General features: G+C 44.2%; 1 pseudogene; it reads right to left on the minus strand.

Moving 5' to 3' along the window:
* Window positions 1–403: 403 nt before the first annotated feature.
* LOC110290301 (protein transport protein Sec61 subunit gamma pseudogene) lies at window positions 404–2,138 on the minus strand (annotated as a pseudogene).
* Window positions 2,139–11,703: the final 9,565 nt, after the last annotated feature.

An 11,703-nucleotide genomic window follows, 5' to 3' on the forward strand; every position in this document is an offset into this window, starting at 1 on the left:
AACCTATTAGGATAGAACAATGGCTTATGACAAGGAAAGTTTCAGGCACTAAAACAGCTAGTCCATGAGCAGCTGAAGGCTCAACATACAGAAGATTCCACCAGCCCTTGGGATCCTCAGGTATTTGTCATTTAAAAGAAATCTGGCAAATGGAGGATGTCGACAGATCTGAGAGCAATTAAGAAAATCACTCATTACAGCCTGGAATCCCATTACCTTTCTTGTTACCTAAGGAATGGCCTATTATAGTGATTGATTTTTTTTTTATTTTGAAGTTATTTTAATTGAGAAATAGAAAACCTCATAGGAAAGAGGAAAGAAACAGAAACCACACAGCATCCAGGCATCACTTCATGCACTTGTCACCCCTCACTGGCTCACTCATCCCATGGTGAGAAAGGACTCAGCCACCCATAATAATGTTATAAATAGGGATATGGATCAGTTTCACGAAGAAACCAATGAATCCCATGATAGCAAATCCTATAGCTGTGGCCATGGCGATCTTCTGGAATTCTTTTTTGTTGGGTTTGGTGCATCTTTTAACCAGCCGAATTGAGTCATTTACAAACTGCCAACTTGACTCTACCAACTGCATCATTACCTGATCCATATTTGTGGGATGGTGATTTTTTTTTCATAAAAACAATTTATTTGGAAAAGAGAAAAATATATTTAAATGTATGTAGTTCTTATTTTAAGGAATTTTTTTTAAATTTTTAATATTTTTTATTACATATTTTCCTCAATTACATTTCCAATGCTATCCCAAAAGTCCCCCATACCCCCCCACTTCCCTACCCACCCATTCCCATTCTTTTGGCCCTGGCATTCCCCTATATTGGGGCATATAAAGTTTGCAAGTCCAATGGGCCTCTCTTTCCAGTGATGGTCGACTAGGCCATCTTTTGATACATATGCAGCTAGAGACAAGAGCTCCGGGGTACTGGTTAGTTCATCATGTTGTTCCAACTATAGGGTTGCAGATCCCTTTAGCTCCTTGGGTACTTTCTCTAGCTTCTCCGTTGGGAGCCCTGTGATACATCCAATAGCTGACTGTGAGTATCCACTTCTGTGTTTGCTAGGCCCCGGCATAGTTTCACAAAAGACAGCTATATTTGGGGTCCTTTCAGCAAAATCTTGCTAGTGTATGCAATGGTGTCAGCGTTTGGAAGCTGATTATGGGATGGATCCCTGGATATGGCAGTCTCTAGATGGTCCATCCTTTCATCACAGCTCCATTGGGAAAGGATCTTTACCTATCCTAAATCAGATAAGGGACTAATATCCAATATATATAAAGAACTCAAGAAGGTGGACTCCAGAAAATCAAATAACCCCATTAAAAAATGGGGCTGAACAAAGAATTCTCACCTGAGGAATACCGAATGGCAGAGAAGCACCTGAAAAAATGTTCAACATCCTTAATCATCAGGGAAATGCAAATCAAAACAACCCTGAGATTCCACCTCACACCAGTCAGAATGGCTAAGATCAAAAATTCAGGTGACAGCAGATGCTGGCGAGGATGTGGAGAAAGAGGAACACTCCTCCATTGTTGGTGGGATTTCAAGCTTGTACAACCACTCTGGAAATCAGTCTGGCGGTTCCTCAGAAAATTGGACATAGTACTACCGGAGGATCCAGCAATACCTCTCCTGGGCATATATCCAGAAGATGTCCCAACCGGTAAGAAGGACACATGCTCCACTATGTTCATAGCAGCCTTATTTATAATAGCCAGAAGCTGGAAAGAACCCAGATGCCCCTCAACAGAGGAATGGATACAGAAATTATGGTACATTTACACAATGGAGTACTACTCAGCTATTAAAAAGAATGAATTTATGAAATTCCTAGGCAAATGGTTGGACCTGGAGGGCATTATCCTGAGTGAGGTAACCCAATCACAAAAGAACTCAAATGATATGTACTCACTGATAAGTGGATATTAGCCCAGAAACTTAGAATACCTAAGACATAAGTTACAATTTGCAAAACACATGAAACTCAAGAAGAACGAAGACCAAAGTGTGGACACTTTGCCCCTTCTTAGAATTGGGAACAAAACACCCATGAAAGGAGTTACAGGGATGGTGATTTGATAGCTTAGAAACACATAGCTTAGGAGAGAACTGAGCCCCATAGTGATTGCTTTTAAAGATTGCTTTTTCACAATCTCTTTACATGAACATGATAGGGGAAGGTTTGCTTTCTCAGCACCTACTTTTAATAGTTGTCCAATAAAGAGGTATCATTGGAAAGCCTTTGGAAAACCACAAGGAATGTTAAATAGCCCTACTTGATGCCAGTACTTTGCAGTACAACAATCATTCGAAATAATTCATAAGCAGTTTCCTCAGTCCATAATTTACCATTATATGGATGATATTTTGCTGGCTGATTCAAAGAGAGATGCCTTAGAAAATACATTTGATGAAATAGAGAATTTTGCCTTGTTGGGGATTACAAATTGCTCCTGAAAAAAAAAATACAAAGAGGAGATTCTATTAATTTTCTAGGACATAAGATAAGTCTACAAAGGATTCAACCACAAAAAATACAAACCAGGAGAGACCAATTAAGAACTCTTAATGATTTTCAGAAATTGCTGAGATATTAACTGGCTATGGCCTACAATTGGATTGACTACCTAAGAGCTAAGTAATTTATTTCAAACCTTATGAGGGAATAAAGACTTAAATAGTCAAAGAAAATTGTCAGCTGGAAAGAAGTTGGTTCTAGTAGAAAAGAAACTATAGGCTAGACATATAGATTGTATTGATCCAAAGATGGCTTGTATTTTAGTTATCTTGCCTTCTAATCATTCTCCCACAGGAATTCTTAAGCAAAGTGAAGATTATATCTTAGATTAAATATTTTTAGCACACAGAGTAAAAAAAAAAAAAAAACATATATAGAAAGGGTTTCTAAATTGTTTCTGAAAGGTAAAACGAGGCTCATCAGTTAGCAGGACTAGACCCAGCAGAAATTGTGGTTCCTTTTACTAATGCTGAGATTGCCTCATTATGGGCAGAAAATGAACGTTGGCAAAGAGCTTGCAATAACTTGGGGGGAGGTAATAACAACAAAACTCCAAGAATTTAGTTTATAAAGAAAACTAATTGGATTCTCCCTTGTGTAGTAAAAGGGACTGCAATCTCTGAGCCCTACATTTTATACTGATGATGTGATAATGTAGACAATAAGCATCAGGGGACCAACTTAATTCTTTAATTATGTTTACAAATTTTTAAAAATGTGTGAAGGTACATGTGTACCACAGAATTCCCACTTGTTTGTATGTTTAAGTGCTTTGAATGTATGTCCATGTACCACATGCTTGCAGTGCTCCCAGAAGCCAGAAGAGGGCATTGGATCCCCTGGAACTAGATTTACAGATTGTTGTGTGCTTCCTTGTAAATGCTAGGGATTGAACTCAGTTTCTTTGCAAGAACAGGCAATTCTCATAATGGCCATCTCTCCAAATCCAAGAGGAAAACTTGAGAGTGGGCCTTTACCTTCTTTCTTGTTGGGGTATGGTCTCTCTTGTTTCTGTTGTGTATCATACTCTAGGGATCAAATTCACATCAGGCTTGCACATCAAGTGTTCCCCCCACCCCACCCAACCCCATCCCCCACCCCACCCCCCACTGGCTCCATTGAATTACTCTGTAGTGCCTAGCTTTCCTCAGGTTCCCAAAGCCTTAGATGCTCTAAGCTAGCTTTCCTCCCTCTGGACTCCTGTTGGCACTCTCATCTTAGGGTTCCCAATTACTTGTCCTCTACTCCAAGCATAGTTTTTAGTATTTTGATATGATCTTTCAAGCAGTGAAGAGCTAGATTTTGCTTTGTGAGTCAATCAGGGTCCTTTTTAGTAAAACATACTTATTAATACATATAATGTAACCAAACTACCATTTAGTAAAACAACAGAACCAAAACATAACAATATATTTCAAATAATATAACCAGTATAATACTACATTCCTCAGCCATATGGTATATGTGTAGTATTTTTTTTATTTTATTTTAAGTTTCTAGTTGATCTGCTTTCTTTGCTCTTTTGATACCTATCGGATGCTTTGCACTTAGGATGGCTCCACTTCTTCAGGCCCTCTATCCTATCTCTTGTCTTCCAGCCTTTTGTTTTTTGTTTCCAGTGTTGGTGGTGCCCTCACCCTCGCCTTCTTTGCCTCTTCTCTTCCTCCTCCTGGCTCCTGCTTGTTAAGTCATTAGGGCATGAAAATTGCATATTAAGTCACTGTTCCTACTTTGATTTCAGCCTCACATCTCTACACTATAATGCCCAGTACCTCAGGGCTTCATCTCAGATTTCCCCTCAAATTCCTTCATTGGATAATCTGGAAGACTATGCAGAAAGAGCTCTGAAGACAGTTTCCCCAGGAATGTCAGCTCAGAAGTCCCTCCATCCTCTGATGTAAGTCTCCCTGCCTCCAGACTGAGTTGTTCTCTCCCCATCTCAGTTGTCTCTTCCCAGTGCACCCGCTGCCCCCCACCCCCACCATCTCTTTACCTTCTTCCTTAGTTGTCTAGGACTCTCAAACTTTCCCCTATAACCTTCCTCTTCCTATTCTTGCTCTTCAAAGGTACAGCTGTCCTTGAGTGTCCTTCCAAATTGCTGTGAGACCTTGCCCTGGATACTCAGGGGACAGGGACCTTTATAGGGTACCCATTTGACAGTGGAGAACAGTGATTCCTTGGCTGAGGACTGCTTGTTCTCACTGGACTTTCCATCTTACATCCTGAGGAGGGCTGGAGGTGGGTTGCTGCCATTGCGCAGACACTGGATCACAGGCATAAGACAATGGCTTCTTAGCAGGGAAGGAGTTAGCAAGGATAGGCAAGAACTAGACAAAGGAAAAGTGCAAGGAAACTCTTGAACATCACATATATGCTACATGGAAGAAAAGAACTGGGGAGATCAGTGGTCACTCACCTGTCTAGGAAGGACAAAACCCTAGGGCCCCTGAATACTATAGCATTTGGAATTTAAAGATTCCCAATGTGGTCGTTTTTGACATTCCCATAAAACCCCCAGTGGTTAATCTTTGGCCAACTAGCTCACTGTTGAAGACAAGGTTCCTGCTTTCTTCTCTCCCTTCTTTAATTGTCCAGGGTTAAAATAGACTGACACACCCTGCAATATACAGGGTATCTAGTGGGTTGTTTTAGCATAGCCATATGCCTAGACAAAGACTCTTGAACATTTCACTAGAGTTCTCTCTCCACTTCAAGTAAATCCAAATAGAAAGGGAAATTTCAACCCAAGAGGGTGTGCCTTGGAGTGTCTTGCCACACAGGGTTGTTCCTGTGCTATATAGCAGTTGTCTTCCTCACAGAATTCCCTGTCCGTTCACTCCATTTTGTTCCTTGCAGTCTGTTTTCAGAGACTAGCAATGTCAGGACTTCATTTGCCCATGGAAATGTGTGACCTAATCATGTCCTTCACAGGCCCAGCTCACAGAACCTTCTTTCATGTGGCAGCAAAACATACAGAACCCAGGAGCAGAGGTTGGAATTTCTCTTTTCTCCCAGGAACCACACAATGAAGAGTCTCTTCTCCAGAGTGGATTCCTCCAGTGTTTTTACCAAGGCATATTTTTAAATGTCACCTGAGCTTAAATTGAATTTGTTGCCTAGAAACATGTTTCTGCAAGTTAAAAACAAAACATCACACACACACACACACACACACACACACACCCCGAAAAAGGACATGCAAATTGAAACTTTGTGCCATGGACTACATGGTCCTGTGATACAATCCAATTGGAGAATTGAGGTTTATACACTTTCTGTACCTTAGTAGTGCTCATGCGCTCTCATCCAAGAGGAAACTCTAAGATGAAAGATGATAGCACAGCCTCCTCCCATGTCTACATAGCCTAGAATACTGCTTCAGGGACCCAGAGGACAGAGATAGCCCACATATGTGCAGCTCCCTGCTCCATGACTGTGCTAATGATCCCCAGGCCTGGGAACCTAAGGGGTACTCTGGCACATATGGCTCCAGACCCAGTGCTGTGGGTTCTAGTACCAGATCTGAGAGAGAAAGGTGAGTCCAGGAGGATGAACCAACCCATCCTTGCTCTTCCCTGGGCAGGATTCTGTCTACCCACTCCCCTAGCTTAACCCTAACAGACCTCTACACACTGCTCTGGTGTGACCCAGGCTTGGAAGAACTCTTCTGCAGTCTCAGGAAGTCCTTGGACGAGTCTTGCCAGGTGTCTCTGCCCAGCAAGAATGGAAAGATACTCCCCTTAGGTATGGAGTCATCCTCTTCCATTCACAGGCAATGTAGCTGCCACAAAGAGTGAGGAAGTGCATGCCCCTAACCATAACCCCTAGACCAAGACAGGGCAGTTGAGAGACGTTACAGAGGGGAAAGTACAAATCTAAGAGACGAGGTAGGTACAGGGAAGCTGTATCTTCAGATTGACCTGAGCCTACAGGGATCTCGAGGCATCCTCAACACTAGGTCCATGTGCCCAAGTGGTGCTCAGCCTAGGGAAAGGGAAGTCCTCCTTCACAGTGCCATCTTCCTTCAGGTAGCTCAGTCTGTAGAGGGCTACTGGTGATTACTGGTACGTCCATGACCTCAAGTCCTGTGCCCCCTTACCACCTGGACACAGGAAGATTTCAGCTGTGTGTGGAGTCACCACTCGACACACAGAATGAGCCTGATGGACTGATGCAAGCTGTAGGAGTTGGGTTTGGACAGATTGAGAGCTGGTCCTCAGGAGATGCTCATAGGACCAGGAAGAAGTAGATCCTGTTGTAGGGATGTCCAGGCAGTCTGAATAGGCCAAAGTATTCCATCACCATGGACAGCATGTACTGTGAGCAGACTGCTCATAAGGGGTGGAGAATGGACTGTGGATATGGAACAAAATATCTCAACGAACCCTGGGACCTTCCCTATCCCTTTGCCATGTCATCAATTTCACACATAAGAGACTTACTGAGGGGTCTAGAAGCCTTGCGGCTGTGAGGAAGGAGTTCAGGGACAGTAAAGATGGGCAGTGTGCCCTCCCAGGAGATCCATTACTGGACATTTCTTTTCTCCTGTATCTAGGAATTACTCCTTAGACCCATCCTCCCTCTCTGGTATTGCAGGTGCCTCTCAGTCAGTCCGAGGAAAATATCAGCTGCCAGGATGAAACTCTGGATAAACAAGAAAATCCCAGTTACTGCCCCAAGGATCACGAAGCCTTCTGCAGGCTACACAAAGGAAGGGAAGCTGAAGGAGCTCAGTGGTCACATGTGGGCTTTCCTCTCCGTGGATTCTTCGGCAGGTCAGAGTGGCAGCTGTTTCTGGAGTGAAGCAGCCGCCACCCTGCAGGAGGCCCTCAGCCCAGTATCACAAACCCATGCTTGCTTCTCTCATTGGCACACGCCTGCTGGGTGTTAAATCTGTTAAATGTCCTTGTTGTAGATCCTTTAATGTGGTAAATGGTGGGATTTGATCTGTTTCTCTGTGGTTTCCAATGTTTAATACACTTTCCTCAACTTAAGAACCTGGCTTTTGTCCTTTTGACTCTATGGTACCACATTCTGTCAGTTCACCATGTGACCATGCATGGCTCTTCTCTATGTTTTGACTGATGCTCTGGCAGGGATGGAGTCTTCTTGGCCAACTGTTCACAGTATCACCCCCTGCCCCTCACTGCTTTCTTGCATCTTCTCATTGCCTGCATTAGTGACTGTTTTCCTCTGCACAGGAGCTCCTTGCTTTAGAGTTGCTTTCGGGAAGCATAGACTTTATGCGAAGACCGGAGAAGTAGGAACCTTTATAGTCTTCACCACTTGCCTTCAACTCTGTTACTGGGGGGAGCAGTGAATGGGTCTGCCTGTGGAGAGGTGGCTTGCTGTAATTTGTCAGCCTATTGACACACAAAGGGAGACTCCTTACACCTTGCAGAGCTGGTGGTCCTTGAATCTGTGCCATCTGGGTTTATTCTGAAGCCTGGAGGAGGGTTCCTCAGTTTTGAGAGCTGGCCCTAGGCATTTCCCCAGCTCACAAAACACACCCAGAAGCCCACAAAGGGCTTCTTGGTCCTCAGAGCAGTAACTAGGATTTCTCTTCTTGTTTATCCAAAGTTTCACCCCAGTGTATGCTCCACAGTCAACATGCTCCCCTTCTGCCTCCTGGAGAACTTCAGCTCAGAAGCCTCAGTTATGGCTTCAGAGGCCTGCAGGCCACTCTCCTGGAAAGCTGCAGAAACAAAACCTGATAAGTAACTTACTTCCTGGCCACTACTCTGAAACGCAGACATCACCTCATAAAGACAAGGTGACAAGAAGTCACTCAGCTGTCACTGGGCCTTCAGGGACAAGGGAGTTCAGGGGTGATAGAGTATGCATACTTCCCTTGAAGTAAGCATACCAACTTGCTTTGCCTCTGACCCCTCTTCCTCTTGGTTCTCTCCTCATGGGCAGCCTGTGCAGAAGCATCACTAGAGCTGACCTGAGGAGTTGCAGGGAGAGAAGACCCCATGTGACCATGGACGAGACCTACCTGGGCAAAGGTTCCTATTTTCTAAAACTTGGTGAGGAATTTGTATATGAATTCTGAGGATATGAAAGGAATGGTCAATGTCTCTCCCTCCCCAGCTCCCTACCCCTACACACACTTGTACTTATCTACAGAAGAGGCTGGGAACTCTGTTACTATATACTATTCTTTGTCAAATATATGTTTCTCTCTGGTTCTGCTCTCCATGGATTATTCTGCCTGCAGGATGGCCTCTGTGGAGAGGCATACACAAATGTTGGGCTTCTCTCTGTCATAACTACAAAGGTGAACAAGGGATTGTCCTCCTGGCACATCAGGATGCCCCTGGCAGTGCCCTCCAGAACTTGACTTTAAGAGTTGAGTTGGTGGTGAGAGGAAGCTTGGCTTCTGCTCCTCATTCACCTGGTCACCAATGGTGAAGAGAACTAGGAACACACTTTCCATGGGCACTTGCTTCTTCCAACCCTTCTTTGTTGGTTCTCATGCTTTGGCGCCATCTCTGAGGCAACTGGTGTGGACATAAAAGAATCCTGTCTTCTCTTGGTCATCTCAGAACAGCTAAGGGATTCAGCCTGATTCTAACCAGGCTCTTTCTGCTTAACCTGCTTCCTGGAGAAAAAGTAATAGTAGTTACAGTTTCCCTCCCTCCCTCCCTCCCTCCCTCCCTCCCTCCCTCCCTCCCTCCCTCCCTCCCTCCCTCCCTCCTTTAGGTGAGCCAAAGGTGGCTTTTGATTGCTGGACTTCAATACTTTGATAGGTGGACGTTAGTAGTCAGCCTCAGGAAAAGGAAGTGGCAAAGTAAGGGAATAGACCTTGGGGGCTAGCTTTAGGAATGTAACCTAACAGGTTTTAGCAAGGCAGAGGGAATGGGGGAGAAGGATAATGCCTGCCAGAGCCATGCTCACTCCCCACACTTGAGCTGGCAGAGTCTCTTCACTGACGACATACAATTCCACCAGAACTCGCTCTCTGGTTTATTGAAGAAACCCACTCCAGGAATGGGCTATGGGCAGCAGGGGCAAAGGTGGCATCTCCTTTGAACCCTCAAGCGATCTTCTCCCATTCCCATAAAACTTTTATATTTTGCTATAAAGATTCGCATGCATTTGTAAGAAGTGACCCAGAGAGCTTATCTGTCCTCTCTCTGTATTTTCCATTTTGGACACGTTTATAACTATAGCACCCTGTCCTGAAGAAATGAAGATTTCGTTGCTCTGTCTGCATTTCCAGAGCGAGGATTGGTGGGATTCCAAGTCCTGAGCATGAGTCAGGACCTCACCATGATGGCCTCGGGTGGCAGGGCTAGTCACACCACCCTCACATCTCCAGTTCCACCTCTCCTCATGATGCTTGAACTGTTTCTCCTTCTTCCTATTTCTCCACTACATATTTGCACATCATAGTGACTCCCCCTGCCCATAGTGGCATCCACCCATGCTGCCTTAGGGCAGGTGATTTTTTTTTAATTCTCTCTCTTCTCTCTCTCTCTCTCTCTCCCCCTCTCCCTCTCTCCTTAGTTGTGTTATTTCCTTTTTTTGAATTTCTTTTATATCCTGGTTGATCCTGTCAGATGTACACTGGGCCAAGACTTTCTCCCCCCAGCAGGCTGTCTTTTCACTTGGCCTTTTCTATATAGAGCTCTGTAGCATCACGAGCTCACAGTCATTGTTGGCCTTCTTTCCTGGGCTACTGGAACTGTTTGGGAACTCCTCCCCTATGTCCGTGTCCTGCAATGTTTTCCCTGATTTTACCCCTGACAGTTTCACAGTTTCAGGTCTTATGCTACAGATTTGGAGTTGACTCTGGTGCAGGGCGAAACATAGGCTCTTGTCTCATTCTTCTTTGTGTAGTGACTGGTTTTCCAGCTCCATCTGTCATGTGTCTGTCTTTTCTCCCATGTGTCTTTTTGGCATATGGGTCAAAAAATACAGAGGCTAGAGTTGTGTGTCCTTTCACTTTGGCCATTGATTTCATCATCTAGCTTCTTGTTGGGGGCAGGGGAGATGGCAGGGGTGGGCAAGAGCTACAAGGAGAGAGAGTGTGTTGTTAGGATAGAAAAGGTAAATTTCTGCATATCACACACAAAGTTTATGGTGGAAAATGCTATGGAAGCTTAGGGTTACTTCTCACTGTTCCAAGTGATGAACCCAGAGTAGCCATGACTACTGATGCCATATCTTGAGATCCTTGTGTGTGTGTGTGTGTGTGTGTGTGTGTGTTGAGTTTTACTCTTCTAGGAAAGTCCAGGGAATAAGACAAAACTTCTGCTAAACTGGGTTTCTCCTATAACTCGGGGTTCCTGATTTCATCTTTCCCCTCCTCTCTCCACCCACTGGGACAGATGAGTTTCAGTCACACCCTGCAGCATGGTAGGATAGCTAGTGGGCTATTTTAGCACAACCGTATGACAGGACAAAGAGACCCTTAAACATCTCACTAGACTTCTCTCTCCACTTCGAGTAAATCCAAATAGAAAGAGAAATTTCAACCCAAGAGGGAGTTGAAGTGCCTTAGAGTGTAATGGCAGACAGGGTTGTTTCCTGTGCTATATAGCGGTTGTCTTCCTCACAGAATTCCCTGCCTGCTTACTCCTTTTTGTTCCCTGCAATCTCACTATTTTCAGAGACTAGCGCTAGATATGAGGACATCATTTGACATGGGACCTGATCATGTGATCTGATCATGTTCTCCACGGGACCAGTTCACAGAACCTTTCTTTATGCGGGTGTGAAACATACAAAACCGGAGGTTTGGAATTTCTCTTCTCTCCCAAGAGCCACACAATGAAGTCTCTTCACCAGAGTGGATTCCTCCAGTATTTTTCATCTAACTATATTTTAAAATGTCACCTGAGCTCAGACTGGAGTTGTTGCCTTAACAATGTAAGTTTAAATTTTTTTTCTGTGAGTTAAAAATAAAACACAACAACAATAAAAGGCTTAAAATAACAACAATAAAAGGATTAAAACCTTGTGTCACAGATTTCGTAGTTCTGTGACACAATCTGGCTGGAGAATTAAGGTATACTTTCTGTATCTCAGCAGTGCTTATATGTCTCCTCTCATGTCTACACAGCCCAGAATACTGCTTCAGGAACCCAGAGGACAGAGCTAGTCCATGCATGTGGAGCCGAGCCCCTGGCTAGGACCTCCACTCACCTGGCT

Source organism: Mus caroli, unplaced genomic scaffold (assembly GCF_978045245.1).
Source record: "Mus caroli unplaced genomic scaffold, Mus_caroli_1 scaffold_2, whole genome shotgun sequence".
NCBI classification, from domain to species: Eukaryota; Metazoa; Chordata; class Mammalia; order Rodentia; family Muridae; genus Mus; species Mus caroli.